At 40.1% G+C, this 21230-nt stretch overlaps 1 protein-coding gene across 9 annotated transcripts in view; it reads left to right on the top strand.

Annotated features, from left to right (window-relative positions):
• Nucleotides 1–2881: 2881 nt before the first annotated feature.
• Nucleotides 2882–21230, top strand: part of CCSER2 (coiled-coil serine rich protein 2) — a 193678-nt gene continuing 175329 nt past the window's right edge. For 3 of the 9 annotated variants that reach the window (XM_044239970.1, XM_044239964.1, XM_044239969.1), the window contains exon 1: nucleotides 2883–3053. The gene's annotated coding sequence lies outside the window, so the exon portion shown is untranslated. Of the gene's footprint in view, nucleotides 3054–8948; nucleotides 9063–21230 lie in introns of all 9 variants that reach the window. The other 6 variants (XM_044239965.1, XM_044239967.1, XM_044239963.1 and 3 more) reach the window with 5 other exon arrangements.

The following is a 21230-nucleotide window of genomic DNA, read 5'->3' on the forward strand; positions in this document are numbered from 1 at the left end:
TATTAAGGGTCTCTTTGTTGGACTTCTCATTCTTATAGCCATTTTAATTTTAATATATTGCTTTTTAAAAAGTTTCTCTGCTTGGTGCTAAGACTCCATCACTACAACAACTTCACATAGATAGATGGTCCTTACCACCCACAGAGATATTTCTTTGCTGTCCACATTGGACTCAGCTTCCTCTACCTTTCATAACTCCCCTCTATATGCCCTGACTGATGATGACCCATTGGTAGGGACATCTCTCTGCCCATGTTCAGCGGAAAGAAGCTGCAAAAGATGAGACCTTTCTGCCTTCAACTATTTTTTCTTTTTTAAAGATTTTATTTATTTATTTGACAGAGAGAGGTCACAAGTAGGCAGAGAGGCAGGCAGAGAGAGAGGAAGGGAAGCAGGCCCCCTGCTGAGCAGAGAGCCCAATGCAGGACTCGATCCCAGGACCCTGAGATCATGACCTGAGCCGAAAGCAGCGGCTTAACCCACTGAGCCACCCAGGTGCCCCTGCCTTCAACTATCTTAAAGATTCAAGGGTCAAAATTGTTCAGGGTGGGGGTGGGAGGAAATGAGGAGATAACAAAAGGCAAGCTGACACTCCACATAACCAGCCCCCCCCCCCCCCCCCCCCCCCCCGCCCACCCCCTGCAAGGTGGCAATGGGATATGTGTGATATTCCTCAGGCACTCATGACCGCCCAAGAACAAAGAAAGGAAAAACAAATGGCCAACTGATAAAGATCACAGTCACTCAGGACAAGAAATTCTATCAGTTTGTCACTGTCCTAATGATTTACAAGGAAAACACAATCTTAATAATAGCCAGACCACCAGGAACCTGTAGATTCAATTTCTTGGAGCCCTAACATCACCTTCCCGCCACAGGATAAGAAACTCTATATAATCAGTCATTTCTCAGATTTATAATGCAACTTTTTCTGCCCAGGGGTCCTGTCGCATGCTTTAATAAAAAACACATTTTTGCACCAAAAACATTTCAAGAATTCTTTCTTGACTATTCACTCTTGGACCCAAACATCAAACTGCATCAAAATCAGTGAGGAAATGATGGATTTTAAAAAACACTGTCTCTCTCTCCCTCTCTCTCTCTTTTTTTTTTTTTTTACCCATAAATGATGATAGATTTCAATTTATAGTTTCAGGAAGCACAAGAAACCCTGCACAATATAAATAAGACAAAATCCGTTGTAAGCCACATAATAATAAAACTACAGAATGTTAAAATCAAAGCTATCTTAAAAGATCCAGAGCACATAGACAGTTTACCCCAAAATCATAAGAAATCAATTAAAAATTATCCGTAGCACCAGTTAAAGCTAGAATACAGTAGAATATTATCAAAAGTTTAAGGAGATTCTCACACTAAACTTTACCCACAGCTTAATGTTAAATTCAAGAATGAAATGAAATAAAATATTTCATACTAAAAAAACTAACACTTAGAATTTACTATTAATGGACTTCAACAAAAAGAACATTTAAAGGATATACCTCAAGAAAATGGAGTACGGGAGCGCCTGGGTGGCTCAGTGGGTTAAGCCGCTGCCTTCGGCTCAGGTCATGATCCCAGGGTCCTTGGATCGAGCCCCGCATCGGGCTCTCTGCTCAGCAGGGAGCCTGCTTCCTTCTCTCTCTCTCTACCTGCTTGTGATCTCTCTCTGCCAAATAAATAAATAAAATCTTTAAAAAAAAAAAGAAAAAGAAAATGGAGTACGATCCCTAACCAAATATGAAATGCAATAATTAATAAGGAAAAATGGTAGACTTGTAATTATAAGAAAATGTATACTGTATAAAACTAATTATAATGTCCAAGTCTGTAGGAAAAAACCCAGAGGTAATTAAAATTTTGGACAGTCCTGACCTGAGAAAAAGCAGAGACAAAAGGAGTTACAGAGCTTTAAGATACTTAAGGGATATTTCCCCCTTAATACGTATACTATATTTATAAGAGTAATCAATGTAACAGTAGAATTCTCCTTAAACGTCATTTGTTGCAGTCGATCTGTTGGTAAGTGTGGCCCAAAGGATTTCAGTGAGCTGCTAGTCTATTTGCCACGTTAAGTGCAGCTTAACACTCAGCAAGACCTTGGAGACCTCCAGGTTAAGAGCACTCATGGCAGAGCTAGCCACTGAGAGGGAAAGGAACGGAAGAAGGCCTGTGGGTGATGGAAGTTACAGGGGAAAGTAGTAAAAAAATTCGTGGCAAAGGGAACCCAGATTGATGGTGCCATGGAGATGCTGCAGATCTCAGCACTTAGGGGTGCCTCTTCCATCCCCTCAGCCTCAGCAAGACCCCGTGTTTTGGTGTGGTAGGTTAGGTGTGTGGTTCAGGCGTGGCCCCAGAGCACGGAAAGGCAGGGAACAGGGATGGATACAAATGCTGGAGATGCTCATTCCACTGAAAGGTGGGAGAGGAGCCCACGTCAGTCCTGAAGCTCAAGCTATTAACATCTTGGGTCAGGAGGAGGAGCTGACAAGTTTGACCGCGGTCTAGCAGCGAATGTTGTTAGTACAACGTGCTGGCTAAAGCTGAGGTCAGCCACGGGGTTGGCGTCACGGGTTCAGCCTAGCAGACACCTGAGTCAGGGGGCAGAGAGGCAAGGTCAGTGGAGAGGGAGGTGGATCCCGAGGTGGGGGCGGAGCCTGGGAAAGGCCGGCGCCGGGGGGTGGGGGCGGGGCCAGAGGTGGGATGAGGCCGGAATCAGGCGGCGTGGGCGGACCTGGAGGCGGAGCCTGGCCCAGTGGGGTTTGCGCCTGCGCACGGGGGCCCCGGGAGGCGGGGCTGCGCGCGCGCGCTGCGCGGGCCCTGGAGGGCGGAGTCCAGGGCGGGCGCAGGCCGAGGGAGGGGGCGCGGTGTCTCTGGAATCAGGCGCTCCCTCAGGCCGCGGACGCGATGCTGACTGCTGCTGATCCGGCGGCGGGGCCGGTGGGGATGTGACGGGCAGTGCCTCGCCTCACCTGCGGTCCTTGGGCCCGTAGGTCACTGGGCGGCCAGCAGTCGGGCCGCGGCGGAGGAGGCAGCGTGACCTCCGCACGGTGAGAGTGGGGGTCAGGAGGGAGCCGGGGCCGGAGTTGGGGTGGGGCGGGCGCCCGCGACAGTCCAGGGCGGGGGGCGCGTCAGGTCGTGGGCCCAGGCACCTGGGGTGAGACCGTGACGCTCTCCGGCCTCCCGCCCTCCCCGCACCATCTCGAGCTCCCCACGAGCCGCCTGAGGAGGGGCGAGCGTGGAGCCTGGAGGCCGGACGCCCCCCTCTCCCGGGCTGTGACAGGCGCGCCGGGGGGCCTCGGGCGCGGGGCTGTGCCTTTCTCTTGAAGGAGGAATTAGGGCGAGGCCAAGTTACCCTGTGATTTCAGAGCCAGGATGCTTGTGAGGTTTGACGGGGGAAAGTACCCGGTTCCCCTGAATGACGGTTTTTTTTTTTTTTTTTTTTTTTAATTATTGGGCCAAAACAAAGACACACCCTGAAACACATCCTGAGATCAAACTTTGGTGGACCACACCGTTGCCATATAGGTTCAGATGCTCCTTCTCTCTCCTTTGACATCTCCTGTTTTTATACATACATTTGGTTTTTATGCTCCCACTTTTTTTTTTTTTTTTTTTTAAATCAAAGTAAAAGGAAGAATGATTCCTTTGCGGTAGTCGTCGTCGGTGGCTAAGCTTGAGTTTGAATTTCAATAATTGCAAATTCATCTTTGTAGGCTACCCAGCCAGTTAGGCTTTCAGGTCCAAGACTAGGCCTTAGCTTAGCAGTGTGGAAATTACTGATGCAGGGACTCTTCGTGGTTCCAGATTGTAATGTGAATGTTTTGCTCCCACTGGTGAGATAAAAATTGAGCTTTAGCCTTTTCGGAGTCGTCATTTGAGAAGACATTCCTTTTCTCCTTTTTTTTCTGAGCATTAAAATGTAATGGAACGTATTAATTATGCCAGTTTAAAAAAAAAATCTTTTAGACCAGTTTAAAGATTTTAGTGGTGGCAGCTCTTCTTTAACCAAAAGGAATTTAAGATCCCTTCTGCTCAAAACATGTCTTATCTGCAGTCAATATATGATAAGTATTTAAACATCCCTGAGCGGTTTGCCTGAGGTCAGTCTTCTCAGACATTATTACTGTTTACCTCTTGTGATTATTATAGCTCTTTAGTATTATTTCATTATTTTCTTTAGTGTTCTCAACATTGACTTCAAAGAATCTTTAGGTAAAAAACCACACACTTTCTTGAACCCTTTAGCCATAATTCATACTCTTTTACTTCAGTGTGGTGTTAACATGCCGTAGTGAGAAACTGCTAGAAGACATCCTGAGGGCAGGAGTTTTCCATTTAAAACAACAGCAACAACCAACCACTTATTCTGTATTTCCATATTGAGACCTGCATTTTTTTGTTTGTTGCTTTGACTCAACTCCTTTGTGTACTGGACAGGGGACTTTGCTTCCATCAATGACTCAGTATAGGTAATTGAGTCCGTCAATGACGCTACATTATCTGTGTTGGATAAAAGTCAAAGTCCTTCACAATTTCTGATAATTTGTGTTTCTGATCTCATTTCCACCATCTTCCCTGCCATTCCATACAAAGACTACTTAAGAGTTCTCTGAAGATGACTCTTTCTTTGTGTTTTTACACTGTTCTTCTGTTGAGAATTCTTCTCTCCCTAGTAAACAATTTGCTTTTCAAGACCTACTGAAAATGTCACCTCTGAAAATGGTCCAGACAGCTTATCCCCCTTGTCTTGACTGATCCAGTAGCACATCATATATTCTGCATTTAGCATTTGCCAGTTAGTAATGATTTGGTTATATGTCTCTCTCCATAAGACTTTTAGGTTTCTTCAGAGAAGAACCTTTGCAACTCTAGCATGTACTGTTATGTGGTACAGGTACTCAACTATTTATTGAATACATTTTTGAGGAATGCTCTTAATCCTGAATATAGATTTAAGATAGGAAAATTGGTTAACTATCTCTTTCAATATCAGAAAACATGGAAAAGATGGATGTGCAAGGTATTTTTAAATTTCTAAGAACACAGTCAAAATTTTTCCTGGTTGGGAATGAAACCTCAGTTATGACAGCAAAAAAACAATACATTTTATGATGCAGGGGTAAAAATGGCAGGGCCAGTAAGGATTGCTGCTTCATTGATTTTAGGACTTTATTTTGAGGCAAAGTTATTTGCCCGAGGTCATGCAGGTAGAAAGGGACAGACCTTGGATACAGTTTTGACTATCTGTATTTCCTTTGCCCCCAGTTTCCTAATTCTAAGTTTTAGTAATTGTTCTACAATCTGAGTGGAAGATTTTGAGAGTCAGACATGTATTAGTAAAGGGAGTCAATAAATAGAATGTTGATTTTGAAGGAATTAATTAATTATTTGGTTCAGATGTAAAATTTTACCTATTAAACAACCAAAGCTCTAAAGATAAGTACCTTGTTTGAGGTTTCTTAGGGTTAGTTGTACCCCGCATCTCCTGACCTCATGGTTGTGTATTTTTCATTACTTCATGGTGCTTTTTGGGAAAATGAGGAAGCTGCCAATTCTCAGAGGGAGAACAAATCAGCTTGTATTTTCTCCCTCCATGAATGCTTAGCTGCCACTCTTTCGAACTTAGAGCCCTTGAGTGGTGAGAAACATGATTATTCATTTGGGAATAGAGGAGAAACCTGACCGTCATTACTCCATTGGCCAGATAGGTTTTAACCTCAGTGCTTGGGGCCCTCTCTCCAGATGCCACATAACAAGTGGCTCTGCTCACCATATGGAGATCCCACATACAGTTAGTTTTGATGGTAAAATGAGATTTTAACATAAGGTTACAGATGGTTAGTAACATGGCTAAAATTACATGTATGGCTAGTCTGTATGTGAGAGGAGCCTAGCTGATTACTCCTCTGGGATAGTTTTTTTGGGGGAAAAAAAGAACAGTTGTGGTTTTTGCCTCTGAAAAGCCAGTTTTGAAATGTGTATTTATTGTCGTGGGCCTGATGAACTCCCATCAGGCTTTTTATTTTACAAACAACTTCATGATGAAGAAATAAGAAAAAAAAATGTTTAATTTTTCTTCTCATTTAATTCTTACCATGTATCCGTGATTTTATATTATATTCAAAGCATAAATATAATGTTTAATATTTGTTTTCACATTTAATGTTTTCTTTTTGTTATAATTTTTATACATTTAAGTTATACAATGTTGCAGTGAATTGAGTTATTTATTTTTAATGGTTGGACGTCCAAGTTGTTTCTTGTTTTGCAAGTAATGCAGTTATTATATAGCTGTGCTGTTTTGCTTCTTTACTTTAGGCTAATGACCCAGGAGGGGGAATGACAAGGTCAAAGGATATGAAGGTTTTTGTCACTTTTGAAAAATATTGCTGAATTTATTTCCAAAAGCTTTTTAAAAAATTTATTTACACAGCCTCTGGCAGTTGGTTGACCAATTTCATCAGACTTTTACAGCTTTTTGTTTTTTAAAAGTTTGGTTTTTAGGGGTGCCTGGGAGTCTCAGTTAAGTGTTTGCCTTTGGTTGAGGTCATGATGTTGGGGTTTTGTGATCCAGCCCCAGGCTCTGCTCCTTGCTCCGTGGTGAGCATGCTTCACTACCCACTCCCCCCCCCCCATGTTCTATCTTTCTCTTTCAAATATAAATAAAATTAAATCTTAAAAAAAGAAAAGGTTTGTTTTTTAAAAATAGGTATAAGGGCATCTACTGTCTAACATCACTAACCACAATAGAAAAGCAAATGCAGTATTTTTCTAGTTTTACCTTCTCCTTTGTATGAATTGTTTGTCTCTTGTGCCTGAATTTATTGGAATCTTTTTACCAATTTTCATTAGCGCTTAACATCATGAATATATGAATCTCTTAAAATATGTATCTGATCTGTTTTGTTGTTATTATTGTGGGTTTGGCAGTTTTCTAAATTATTATTATTATTATTATTATTTTTTTTAAAGATTTTATTTATTTGTCAGAGAGAGAGAGGGAGAGAAAGCGAGCACAGGCAGACAGAATGGCAGGCAGAGGCAGAGGGAGGAGCAGGCTCCCTGCCAAGCAAGGAGCCCCATGTGGGACTCGATCCCAGGACGCTGGGATCATGACCTGAGCCGAAGGCAGCTGCTTAACCAACTGAGCCACCCAGGCGTCCCAGTTTTCTAAATTATTAAAATCACTGACTTACAAAATTTTTTGTGATTTCATCATTTGATTGTGATGTCTAAGAATAAATGTCAGTCCACCATCTATCTAATATACACTTTTATTTTCTTAAGCTTCTAGAGTTTGTTTTGTTACGTGTATATATCTTTAGAAAATTATATATGCAATTGAGTTTGAATTTAGTTTATGTGAATTTTATATGCTAGAGAATCACATTCTTAAAAATATCTGAGTTTCTGTTGGTAAGCAGCTACTTTTTTCCTTCCTGAACTTGGATAGGAAACAAAACAAAACTAATCTAGTTTTTTTTTTTTTTAAATAAATAGGTACTTGTTTTTAAATAAATTATAGTAAATTTCAACAAACGAAAATTTCAGGAAAACATACTTTGGTTAATTGAAGTTTTTGTTGGTTCATGGTTAACCAGAAGGTCATTTCTCATTTAACTCTTATTGTTAATCATTCTAAAGTATATGAGAGTCAAACTTTGGTAATCTGCTTCCTTTGAGGAGTGAGACATTCTAGATAGATGAGATATCCCAGGGTAGTAGTTAACATCGAGTGAATGCTGGATACTGTGCTGATACTTGGCATTGAGTTGCATACTTAATTCCCAGAACAACCATGAGTAGGTTGTTTTCATATCCTCACTTTGCAAATGAGGAAACTTAGAGAGGTAAAGTGACCTGCCAAAGGTAACACAGCTAGTAAGCAGTGGAACTGGAACTCAGTCTGCCTACTTTTTCTTTTTTTTTTTTTTAAGATTTTATTTATTTATTTGACAGAGAGAGAGAGAGATCACAAATAAGCAGAGAGGCAGGCTGAGAGAGAGGGGGAAGCAGGCTCCCTGCTGAGCAGACAGCCTGATGCAGGGCTCAATCCCAGGACCCTGAGATCATGACCTGAGCCGAAGGCAGAGGCTTGACCCACCGAGCCACCCAGGCGCCCCTCAGTCTGCCTACTTTTAAAAGGCTTTGTTTGAAAACTGTATTATCTTAATTTTTGTGCTAAGGATTTGAACTTTATCTTGTAGGCATTGGAAAGATATTTGATGTTTCAAAGCAAGGGGATAATAGGAAATGTCTTTTAGGGAGTTGGCTGATGTAGTGGTGTGGAAATATATCGAACTGTTTTCTGATAGGAAGTGGTTGAATAATAGGTCGTATGAGAAAGGAAGCCTGAAATGCAAAGTGGGTTTGGAGATCAGGGGATACTATGGAAAGATACAGGACTTAGTAAGTCACTGATTTACAAGACTGTGGGAAGCTGGAGTGTTGATTTGGAAAATATGAAATAGGGTAATGACAGATGAATATGTACTTCCAGCACGTCATTATGTTTCTTTCGTGGCATTGACTATGATGTATTGCACCTAATCTAGTGACACATCTACCTGCCCCACTGGATTATGTGCTTCTCAAGAATAGGGACAGAGTAGAAACCATGATCTAATACAGAATGAGCTAATTCAGGAAAATGATAGAAGACTGAATTGGGGGTGGGAAACACCAAATCACCTAAATCAAATAGTGCCTGGAGGAAGAGGAGCTCTAGAAAGTGGCAGCTGTCAGGGAGGAGCAGGGAGAGCAATCAGTGCCAGACTGGGGAGAAGTTTAAAGGAGAGGGAAGTACTTACAAAAGTAAATACAGAATGCTACTTCAGGCTACAAACAATTCTAGTTGTTGTGTCTAGTGTGATATGCTGATGACCTGCAGTTATATATAGCTCAGTTGTCTTTGTTACTTTTTCCTCCCATACCTTTCTCAGAGTATCCTGTGGTTTCCTGCTTCTTTAAGCTTCTAACACTTGCTACTGGTGCTGATGCTGGGATGTGACATACCCTCTGGAGAGCAACCAGTCAGAAGTCTCCTTCCTTTTTAAGTGAGTTGACAAATCAGAGTATGTTCGGTGTAACCTGTTCGGTGTAGCTCTTCTCTGCAGAGTTGATTGCTTTTCAATGTTCCCCCAGCCAGTCTTCTCTGGCTTTCAAGACTTCTGATTGTTTTGAGATTTAGAACCCTTGAGAAGACAGAGGATTCTTAAAGACTGGATGCATGAAAGCTGAAGTTTTCCACCTGTTTACTTTTCCATCTTGATCAGTTTGAATATAGTTGGGTCATCTTGGAGGATTGTTGATCTTAAAAATGCCCCAGGACCATCATTCCAAATAATTAAGCATCTCTGTTCTCTTTGTACAGTTCTCTTTGTACAGCTCTTAGTTATCTAAGGTGTGGGAGCTTGTTTTAAATTTCCTTGGTCAGTTACAAGTAACTTACTTCGTATGACTGGTTTTCTTTCTTTCTTTTTTTAATATTCAGTTAATTTATTGGACACAGAGAGAGACAGCAAGAGAGGGAACATAAGCAGGGGGAGAGGGAGAAGCAGGCCCCCTGCTGAGCAGGGAGCCCTAGGCAGGGATCAATCCCAGGACCCTGGGATCAAGACCTGAGCTGAAGGCAGATGCTTAACCCACTGAGCCACCCAGGTGCCCCATATGACTGATTTGCAAAGAGCCATTTAGAGAAGGAATTTGTGTTTGATTTCTTCTGCTTTTATTTGCTTCAGAGCATCCTTATTCTTCACTCTTTGCCTTCTTCCCGGTATTCATCTGGCTGGTTTCTGTACTTGGTAAGTACAGTAAGGGGAAAAGAAAAAAAAAAAATGGATGATTACTTTTCTCTTCCCTTCTTTGCTGTAATCGTTACCACACTCTTCACCACAGTCACTGCTCCTAACTGTCCAATTTGTCATGGCCCCCTACCCCATATCTTCAATTTTGTGTGTGGGAATGGGAGATGCAAGACCACTTTTTAGCTGAGGAATGCTGGATGTCTCAGGGTTTTGGTCCTTTTGTAATGTGATATATCTTAGTAGATGCTTTCCATTCCCTGGCAACCTACCTCTCTTTAAATGTTTATTTTATTTATTTATTAAAAAAATTTTTTTTTATTTACTTGACAGAGATCACAAGTAGTCCTGCCTCTCTTTAAAATACAAAAAATAAATTTGGGCTCTGTTTCTTTGAATTAATTCTCATTCATTCTCTCTCTCCCTTCTTTTCTTTCTCTCTCTCCCTTTTCCTCTCTTCTTCCTTCTCTCCCCCTCCCTCTCTTCTTCCTTTCTCTCTCTGTTCTCCCCTCAGCTTCCTCAAATATATCCCTGCCCCCATACCAAGGCCATAATCTTGATGACAGCCCCTAGAGAATACACTAGGGGCAGCTAACTCAGGCAGACACCAGGAGGTACTTTGAGTTTGTTGTCATCATATTAATGATATTTGGTTGCAGCCTGAGTGCTTTGGGGAAATTTGAGAGCTTTGTCTGACCATTATGTCTTGGCAGCCAGTGTTGGGTTGGCAGTTACAGTTTTCTCTGACAATCATAGTTTAGAAAAGCAGGAACTATTTGTAACAGCTATTTAAGTATAGAATGGGTCTGGTGATGTTTTGGTCTGAGTTCTTAGGCCAGGTTATAGGAGATATATCCAGGGAGTGGGGAAGCAGAGGTGCCCCCTTTTTTTTTTCCCCTTGTTTTCCCTTTTATTTTTATTTAAAAAAAAATTCCTCAGATTTATTTTCTCCATTTCATGATTGCTTTTGGCTATCAGCATTTTCCCAGGCCTTGAGAAGTTCTGCTGTATAAAATCCTCAACCCAAGCTTTCAGACGAAATACTGAGTCTAGATTTTCCTGATTAATGCTATCCATCCATTCAAGAAATACCCACTGAGCCCTTGCTAGTAATAGTGCAGTGAAGAGAACACATTTTTTACCCCTGTGGAACTTTCATTCTAATGACAAGATCCAGAGAATAAATAAGTGTATATATAATATGTGGGTTATTATAGTGCTTGGAGGAAAAGCAGAATAAGGCAGCATGCAAGGGGGATACTGCTGTGTTATATAAGATGGTTAGAGAAGGCTGCAGTGAAGAATGGTATTTGAGCAGTTCTAAGGAAGAAGAGAGATAGTGATCTAATTTATGCAGGTATTAGGGGAGAGAATGAGGAAGATGAAGTGAATGCGAATATCTTATAGCTGAAGCGTGCTTGTATTGTTTGAGAAGTGGCAAGTAGAAATGCACACTGAGGGGAGTAATTAGTGGAAGATGAGGTGGGGGGGCCACAGGTGGTGCTGGGGGAGGGGTACATGATTGATCATATATGGCCTCATAGGCCAGTAGGACTTTGGCTTTCACTGTGAAAGAGGGAAGCACTGGAAGCTTTTTGACTTGTTTTAAATAGACTTCTTGGGGGTGCCTGGGTGGCTCAGTGGGTTAAGGCCTCTGCCTTCAGCTCAGGTCATGATCCCAGGGTCCTGGGATCGAGCCCCGCATCGGGCTCTCTGCTCAGCGGGGAGCCTGCTTCCTCCTCTCTCTCTGCCTGCCTCTCTGCCTACTTGTGATCTCTGTCTGTCAAATAAATAAATAAAATCTTAAAAAAAAAAAATTTAAATAGACCTCTCAACACTTATGTAGATAATATCCAAGACTAGGTATAATGAGATTGTTCAGGAGGCCCCAGCAGCAATTCAAGGTGGGAGATCATAGTGATTTTTGGCAGGGTTTGGGAGAAGTGTTTACAATTTGTATACATTTGGAAAGCAAAGCCAACAGCATTTGATGGTGGATTGGATGTGGCCATTTGTTGGTTTTGTCCTGAACAGGTAGAAGAATGGAGTGGCCATTTACCAAGCTGGGGAAGACTGCAGGAAAAGCAGGTGGGAAATAGTGGGCTTAATTTGCATGTGTTAGGTTAGCAATTCAAGTGGAGATAATTGTCCAGACAATGAGGTATATGCATGAGGCTGCGATTCAGGCCAGAGGTCTGGGCTGAAGATAACATATTTCCAGTCACTGACATAGACATAGTGTTTAATACCCTAGGAACTGATTAGGATAATCTAGGAAGGAATTGTGGCTGGAGAAGAAGCCCAAAGATTTTGCCTTAGGTTTCTGTAATGAGCTAGAGCTAAGAGAATAAGAGTAAGAAGCACTCCATGAAGAAGGAGGAGAATTAAGAGTGAATGGTATCCCTGAAGCCAGGTAAATGTTTTAAGAAGGAGGGAGTGAATGAATAGCTGTGTCAGACGTTATTAGATCCAGGACTAGGATATGATGGTTAGATTTAGCAATGCGAAAATCATTGGTGACTGTAAGTAGTTCCTGGTGGATTAGTGGTGATGAAAACTTTATTGGAGGGGGTTTATTAGAGAACTGTAGGAGAAGACCTGGAGAGAACTAATTCTTTCAAGGAGTTTGCTATAAATAGAAGATAAGAGAAAGAGGGCGATAGCTAGAGGGGATGTGGAGTCAAGGAATTGTTGTTTTTTTTTTTTTTTTTAAGATGGGTGCTTTTCTAGTATATTTGAATAAATACAAAAATATTTATAGCTGATGTAATGATCCAGTGGAGAGAAAAAATTAAGGAGCTATTTCTTTGAAAATAATAAATGAAATTAATTTAATCCTAATCTGCGAACCCAGGGCCTATTATTATCATATATATATGTCCTTATGTATTGACCTATTAAGACAGCGGCTAGGGGAGAGGTGTTAAAGAACACCTCCTACCTCCAATTTGGCAAATTTTTATCAGTTCAAAACTAGTTTTATATGTGAGTAACAAAGATTGTGTTTTTGGTTTTTTGTTTTTGTTTTTTTTTTGCTAACCTATTTTTGTCTGGTAACTTCTCCCTGTTAATCGTTCTCAGCAGTTTTGCACAGTGTTTTCCCTGTGGTTCTAAATTCTGTTTTGGTAATCTTTGTCCAATATGGTAGTTTTACTGTTAAGTATTTTTTAAAAAAGGAAAAAAATTATTTAATAAAAAAAAATTTTAGAAACGTAAGTGAAGTATTTTTAAAAGAAAGATTTGATGGCCATTCTTTTTCCTTTTTTCTAATGTACCTGACCATGCTTTTTCTGTAATTGCTTCTGATTATTGAGTTGATGTTTGAGATGAGTTCAGAAACTTATGTTGAAAGCCCATATTACAGTTACATTACTTTATATGCCTCCTCCTGTGGTTCATTTATGTTTGAATAAGTAGTTGTCAATATTTAGTGCTGAAGCATTAACTGAAATCGCTTTTTAATCTTCATTGGTCTCCTTCCAGATTTTCTTGCCTTAGCCACTTAGCCATACTACTGACTTTTGAATTTCTGAAACACAGATCTGATAAGTTCTTATTGTTGCTTAAAAATCTTTTGTGGCTTTCTGTTGTCTGTGGAAGTCAGACACCTTTTTTTTTTTTTTTTTTTTGCTTCTTGTCCACCTCCTCCCTACACCTGCACTCTGCTTCAGGGGATTTAGAATGCTCCTTATGGGTTCTAATGCATATTTGATGTTTGTTATCACAGGGTAATGGTGGGTTTGCTGTCTGTGTACAGAAAGTCCTTCCCTTGATGTGTCTTTTATCTTCTGTCATGGTTCCATGTTCCATTGTTCTTTGACATTTCTATGCTTTTGCACATAATATCCCTTTATTCCAGAATACCATCCAACTCATTAACTACTTTGCTAAATCAGTTCATCTTTTTAAAAATCCAAATAAGGGGACACATGCGTGGCTCAGTGAGTTAAGCCTCTGCCTTTGGCTCAGGTCATGGTCTCAGGGTCCTGGGATGGAGGCCCACATCGGCTCTCTGCTCAGTGGGGAACCTGCCCCCCCATCCCCTACCTGCCTCTCTGCCTGCTTGTGATCTCTCTCTGTCAAATAAATAAATAAAATCTTAAAAATAAAAATAAAAATCCAAATAAGTCCCCTCTTCTAGAAGAGCTTCTAGGCATATTTTTACCATGCCTCCTCTACCCCTCCTCCATTGTATTTTTTGTTACCTGTATTCCTGTAACATTTGCAGGTATTTTGTTGTAATATTTGCTGTACTTTACTCTGTTTGCTGTGATGGCTGGTCTCCCTTGCCTCAACACCAAACTTGTAGTCACTCAATACATTTTTGTTGAATGAATGATTGAGTAAGGCAGATGATTATTCAACACTGACCCAGTTTTGATTGACCCATTTGGTTGGACTTTTTTTTTTTTTAAAGATTTTATTTATTCATTTGACAGAGATCACAAGTAGGCAGAGAGGCAGGCAGAGAGAGAGAGGAGGAAGCAGGCTCCCCGCTGAGCAGAGAGCCCGATGCGGGACTCGATCCCAGGACCCTGAGATCATGACCTGAGCCGAAGGCAGCGGCTTAACCCACTGAGCCACCCAGGCGCCCCTTGCTTGGACTTTTTACATCAGTTTAATTTATAAAGATCATACAAATGAGCCATTCTTTTTTTTTTTTTTTTTAAGATTTATTTACCGAGAAAGAGAGTGAACGAGAGAGAGAGCACAATCTGGGGAAAGGCAGAGGGAGAGAAAGAAGCAGGCTCTCTGCTGAGCAGGGAGCCCAATGCGGGGCTTGATCCCAGGACCCTGGGATCATGTCCTGAGCTGAAGGCAGATACTTAACTAACTGAGCCACCCAGGTGCCCCCAGATAGCATTCTTTTTTTTTTTTTTTTAAAGATTTTATTTATTTATTTGACAGACAGAAATCACAAGTAGGCAGAGAGGCAGGCAGAGACAAAGAGAGGAGGAAGCAGGCTCCCCGCTGAGCAGAGAGCCCAATGTGGGGCTTGATCCCAGGACCCTGGGATCCTGACCTGAGCCGAAGGCAGAGGCTTTAACCCACTGAGCCACCCAGGCATTTTTTTTTTTTTAAAGATTTTATGTATTTATTTGACAGTGAGAAATCACAAGTAGATGGAGAGGCAGGCAGAGACAGAGAGAGAGGGAAGCAGGCTCCCCGCTGAGCAGAGAGCCCGATGCAGGACTCGATCCCAGGATGCTGAGATCATGACCTGAGCCGAAGGCAGCGGCTTAACCCACTGAGCCACCCAGGTGCCCCCACCCAGGCATTTTTAAAGAAAGTCACATACAAAATGTATTAGGAAGTTAAATTTTATTAAATATTTATTCTTCTGGGCAATTAATGAGATTTGTTGATTTCATTATATATCTCAAATCTTTTTTTTTTGGTCTGAATATCCGAATATTTTTCCTCTGGTTTTGATTTTTTCTCTTTGATATTTATATTTGGTTATCCTTACTCACCCTCTCTACCAGAAACATATTTTAAACTCATTGTCTGAACTTGATCTTGACTTCGACTAGTATTTTCTGTAGTATCATCTTGTAAGTTACTTAAGTTTCTGTGTAGTATTTTTAAGTCTTACTTCTGTATCTTTTCATTACTGAGTTCAGTTCTAAATGAACAAACATTTTTTGGCCACTTCCCTTGTTCTGATTTGTTAGTACTCATGATGAGAGGCTGAATAAGAGAAGGTCTCAGTCCACAGGTTATTGTTGTACGTGATCGGTATAGTAATAGTGAAATATCTAGGGCACCTTGGGAGTAGATAATTTCTCTTTTTTATGTACTCTTTAATTCTTACTTTGGCTGCTACCAACCTCTTTAAGGCCCTAGATAATTTTAAGACTGCTTAATAGTTTATCTTACCTTAACTCTCTTGTCATTCCCGTTCATCATGAATGCTGTCATCAGATTGATTCATTGTCTTTAAAAGAAAAAAAAAGCTACCAGTTTTTCTTTTTCCTACTTGTGGAATAAAATCCAAAATAGAATACAATCTGGAATGCAAAGGCCTTGGCTCAGACTTCCTTTCTTCTCTTCTGCAACATGAACTCTCCATTCCAGCAAAACTCTTTAACATTCTATTCCAAACATGCTTCATACTTTTCCTTTTTTGCCTTGTTTGAGCCATTCTACCATCCCAACAGTGTTGTTACTCTTGGTTCTTCTACTTACTGAAATTGTATCTGTACTTGGGTGTAGTTCCTAGTTGTTAAATCTAGTGTGAACCTTTTAGAGGATCATGCCCATGTTTGTAGCACCCTCTCTGTCTTCATGACATCACTCCTGTTTCTCCTTCTTTTCTCAGCTGTCTTTACCGACCCCATTCCTAAATGGATCAGGTTTCCCATGTTTTCAATCTGACCTCTTTATCTTCATTCTGTCATGCTTTCTTGGAACACATGCTGTTTTTCATTATCTCCTTTGAATTCATTTCTTCAGCCCTGTTTTCATCTTGAGCACTCTAGTCCTTAGGTGAGCTACTTAGAATGCCCACCTGATTGTCTAGCAGAAAACCTGAAACTTAAAAACATCAAAAATTAACCATGTATTTTTCTCCAGATTCATGTATTCCATCTCATTTTCCTGTCTTGTTTAATGATGCTTCCAGTTCCTCAGTTAGTCAAATTATAAACCTGGGAATCATCCTGACTTCTAATCTCCTATCCCTCATTTTCCATTAGCTGGGAAGTCCTGCTGTTGGAGTTGTTCCCTTTCTATTCCATTTACTGTTACCCTGGGCCAGGCTCTATTAACCTGAGCAGACCACTGTAAAAAGTCTCTTTAAAGTAAGTCTTCTGCCTGATTCTAGATATTGTATAAGAAGTTCATGTTGATTATATTCTGGAGGAATGCCAGAAGCAAAATAATTTTGAGCCTGCTACCTTAGAGTAGCACCTCACCATGGATTAATCTTTGTGTATTCATTAAAGGTCAATTTCCTAATATCTCTATAAAATGGTATTGTTAAGAAATTACTTATGCTTTGTACAAGAAATTTATGTAAGGATTAAGAATATTTTTTCTAAGGGTTAAGGGGAAAAGCAATGAAAGATACAGGGAGACAGAAGCCTGGCTGGGACAAGTGCCAGAAATGATCTTATAGGACCTTTTCTTAATGAACTAGAAAAGAGATTTTTAAGTTTGAAAGTAACACTTGGTGCTTTGTATCCAAATGCCAGTTAAAGAGCAGTTAATTACAGAAGGATCTTGAGACTGCGAAAAGACAAAACTGAGAGCTTTAGTGTGGGGAATTATAAGCTAATATATTTGAGTAGTACTTTGAAGAGATATTGTTTAACCATCAGTTAATACCAAGGAGAGACTTCTGATATCATTCTTGCATGTTCCTGGAAGATACTGGGCTAATGTGCTGATGCTACAGATGTGGTACCATACTCACTACCTCTTTGTCATCTAATATATTTCATAAGCACAAGTCCATTAGTATTCAATCATTATTTTCTGAATTCAGATACAGTAAAAAAAGAGCTCTTTAGTTTTTTTTTTTTTGAAATTTTTCTTGCTTTGCTAATATATTTTAGATAGAATTTGTCTTGCTTGTAACATTTTAAAAAGTCACATTTGCAAAAGAAGGTACTTTAAAACTTGAGTTCTTTATATTCTTTTTTCCTTTTTTTAAATATAAATTTTAGATAATGTGCTTGAGTCCCTTATATTCTGAATGAGTTAGCATAAACTTCAAAAAATGGAGTTTTATATATTGCAGATATTTTGTCAAGTTATTAAGTGTATTTTTATTAGCTTTGTTGTTACTGTATTGTTGATCTCTATTAATTTTCCAGTGGATTTCAGATTTATGAGGCTGGCACTAGATTCTCACTTGGAAGTTACCTTGGAAAATCTATTCAGCATTCTGTATTGTAGCATTTTGAAGTTGGGGTGTGTGTATCATTTTGGCTTATACTGTTCTGCCTAGGAGTTCCTCTGTAGAGGAAAGAAAGGATAAAGCCTTCAGAGAGAGTTCTTAAGGTAGATCAGAGTGGCATTTTGAGCCAGGGGAGTAGTGTGTACTCCAGTAAGGAGTCCTGAAAGATCATGGTATGGGAATGGATCCTTGGGTAGTTTGGCATGAGCGGAAGGCAGGGTTTGTTGGGTTGTGGTAGGAGAGAACAGCTGCAAAAGAATACCACAGCCATATTTGGAAGGCCTTTGTAATCTTAGCTGTACTTGCTTATTATCTGTGTGTCTGTGGACAGATTATGTGATTTCTCCATATTTCAATTTCCTTAAATCTGCAAAATCAGAATAATAAAGATACCTGTGTTTGTAGGATTGTTGTGAGATTTATATGAGGTACTGTACGTACCTGGTACACAAGTGCTCAGTAGGTACCAGCTGCTATTGTTAGTACCGTTTAAAGGCTTTTTTTTTTGAGAGCCATTGAAGGATTTTAAGTTGAAGAGTGACATGATCAGGTTTATAATGTTAAATGTTAAGTCTGGGAAAAGCATAAAGGGTGGATTAAGGGGAAGAAGCTGAAGGTAGGGAATTAAGGAAACATGCTGGGAAGCTGGCTAGAGATGATAAGAGTCTAGTAATCTAGACTAGTAATCTAGTGGTGTTGGAGGAGACAGGATGAATTTGAGAATTACTAAAAATTGACATGTATGGGACACCTGGGTGGTTCACTTAGTTAACTATGTAACTCTTGATTTCAGCCATGGTCTCAGGATTGTGAGGTTGAGCCCTGCTTTGGGTTCTGGGCTGGGTGTGGATCTTGCTTAGGATTCTCTCTCTCCTTCTCCCTCGGTTCACCCCCCACCCAAAAAGAAAATTGACATATGCATTATATTCTATGAGTTGGGAAAATATAAAGGGAACTAGAAAAGTAGCAAGAATGTAGACAGAGTACCCAGCTGGGTAGGAGACACTGTATTCTTTCTTTCATTAATAGGAAAAGGCAGAAGAGGATGGTTAGAGGCACTCGCTCACCATTGCCAGGGATCTAATGGCTGAGCTCCACTGTCTCCTGTTCTCTAGATGGGGCTGGAGGATTTGGGCAACTCAAGATGAGTCCAGAACAGTAACATTGGGCAGCACACAGAGATAATGTGCCAAGTATCAGGAAGCTCACTTGAGTGTAGGAGAGACATGAGGCAAGCCACAAATAGACCTAAAAACAGTACTAGGCTTGAAACAGAGGTAGAGCTAATGTCTAAGGGACTGGAAGGAGATTTGAATTATGTTTGGATTTGAATCTCTGGGTTCTGCCCTTTCTAAGTGTTAAAAGAAGGTCAGGCCCTACTGAGGACTTAACTAAGTTTTGTTAATTTTACAAGTTCAGAAGTCTATTTTAAGCATTTGGTATTCTGCATATTCTCATTTAATCATATATTCTTTGGCAAGATTAATTGTAGCATGTAAAAAATGCTGCCTTTTACTGTAAAATGATTAGTTTGTTTGTTTTTAAAGATTTATTTATTTATTTATTTGACAGAGAGAGAGAGAGAGAGAGAGAGAGATCACAAGTAGGCAGAGAGGCAGGCAGAGAGAGAGGAAGGGAAGCAGGCTCCCTGCTGAGCAGAGAGTCCGATGTGGGACTTGATCCCAGGACCCTGAGATCATGACCTGAGCCGAAGGCAGCGGCTTAACCCACTGAGCCACCCAGGCGCCCCAAATGATTAGTTTTTAATATGTTTAAGTTGAATATTCTTACCTTACATAATTTTACTTAAATACTCTTTGATAATAAACAACAGAGTTCTGCCTAGAATATTATGACATGTGTTTTCTTGTCATTGAAGTGTTCCTTGCATTGACTGACCAAATTTAGATTTTTCAGTAACTTTCATTTCTTCACTCCTTTGTTTTTGTTTTGTTTTGTTTTTTTAAAGGTTTTATTAATTTATTTGATAGAGAGAGAGATCACAAGTAGGCAGAGAGCGGCAGAGAGGCAGGCAGGGAGGGGAAGCAGGCTCTCTGCTGAGCAGAGAGCCTGATGCTGGGCTTGATCCCAGGAACCTGAGGTCATGACCTGAGCTGAAGGCAGAGGCTTAACCTACTGAGCCACCCAGGCACCCCTCCTTAGTTTTCATTGAATGTTTTTTCTACATATTATGATAGTATTTAGGAATTGAAAAAACCCAAATATATTATGGTCCTTGTTCTCAAAGAGCTCCCTGTCTGGTAGAGAAAGTAGAACACATGTAGATAATGATTTTAAAAATAAAATAAGGTGACAATTGCTATACCCAGAGATATATGGGAGCCCCTCAGGAGAAGCACTTAATCCAGGCATGCTGATTCTCTAGTGAGCTTTATTGCTATCTATTACATGAGAAGCAAAAATATAAAACCTAAGAATTGTCATCTAGCAGCCTGGTAAAGATCAGGCCATAGGACTTAGTACATTCCAGAGAGCAGAGGTACAGATATGTCATGGGCAGTTGTAAATTGCAAGAAACCTGTTACAGCTCTCACTTCTTATTATGCTCTCTTTGTGGGGCTATTATGTATGCTTCTTATCTCCCTGATGGAGACACTACTCTTGATAATGGAAAAGACAGGATCGCTGGTTGAGGGGAAATACATATGAGTTAGATTGAAAAGAATTAGAATTAGTAGCATGAATAAGGTAAGTATAGTACCAACTTAATATTTTTTAAAATTTGGAAATAATTTCATACTGAGAGGAAAATTACAAGAATGAAAATAGTAGAAAGAATATTCAAATCGTCTTTTTTTTTTTTTTTAAGATTTTATTTATTTATTTGACAGAGATCACAAGTAGGCAGAGAGGCAGGCGGAGACACAGAGAGGAGGAAGCAGACTCCCCGCTGAGCAGAGAGCCCGATGTGGGGCTCGATCCCCGGACCCTGGGATCCTGACTTGAGCCGAAGGCAGAGGCTTTAACCCACTGAGCCACCTAGCGCCCCTCAAATAGTCTTAATACAAATTCATTGATTGTCAAAATGTTATGCTGTTTATCATTTCCTCTCTTCCATATACATATATGTACATATGGATGTGCATATATGTCTGTATACATATATATGGTCTTTTGTACATAAATGCATGCACACCCCCAAAGCATTTGAGAGTAAGTTGCGTATATTATGACAGTTTACCCCTAAATACATCTACATGTATTTCCCAAGAATAGGGATTAAAAAAAATTAACTACTATGCAGTTATGGATTTATTAATTTAACACTGAAACAATAATCTACCATTTGTATTCCAATTTTTTTTTTTTTTAAATCTTCACTGATGGGGTCTCCTTTATAACATTTCTCCCCTTACACATTCTGCTTTTAAAGAGCAGAAAATGAAGAATGAGATTTTTTGATAGGAAGTCCAAAGAAAATCATAGAAACTTTAAGTTGGCTTCCCCTTTTATTCCAAATCTGTCTCTCTCCCATTCTTTCCATTTCAGAAAATGGC

The sequence above is a fragment of the Neovison vison genome, chromosome 2 (assembly GCF_020171115.1).
Source record: "Neovison vison isolate M4711 chromosome 2, ASM_NN_V1, whole genome shotgun sequence".
In the NCBI taxonomy this organism is placed as follows: Eukaryota; Metazoa; Chordata; class Mammalia; order Carnivora; family Mustelidae; genus Neogale; species Neogale vison.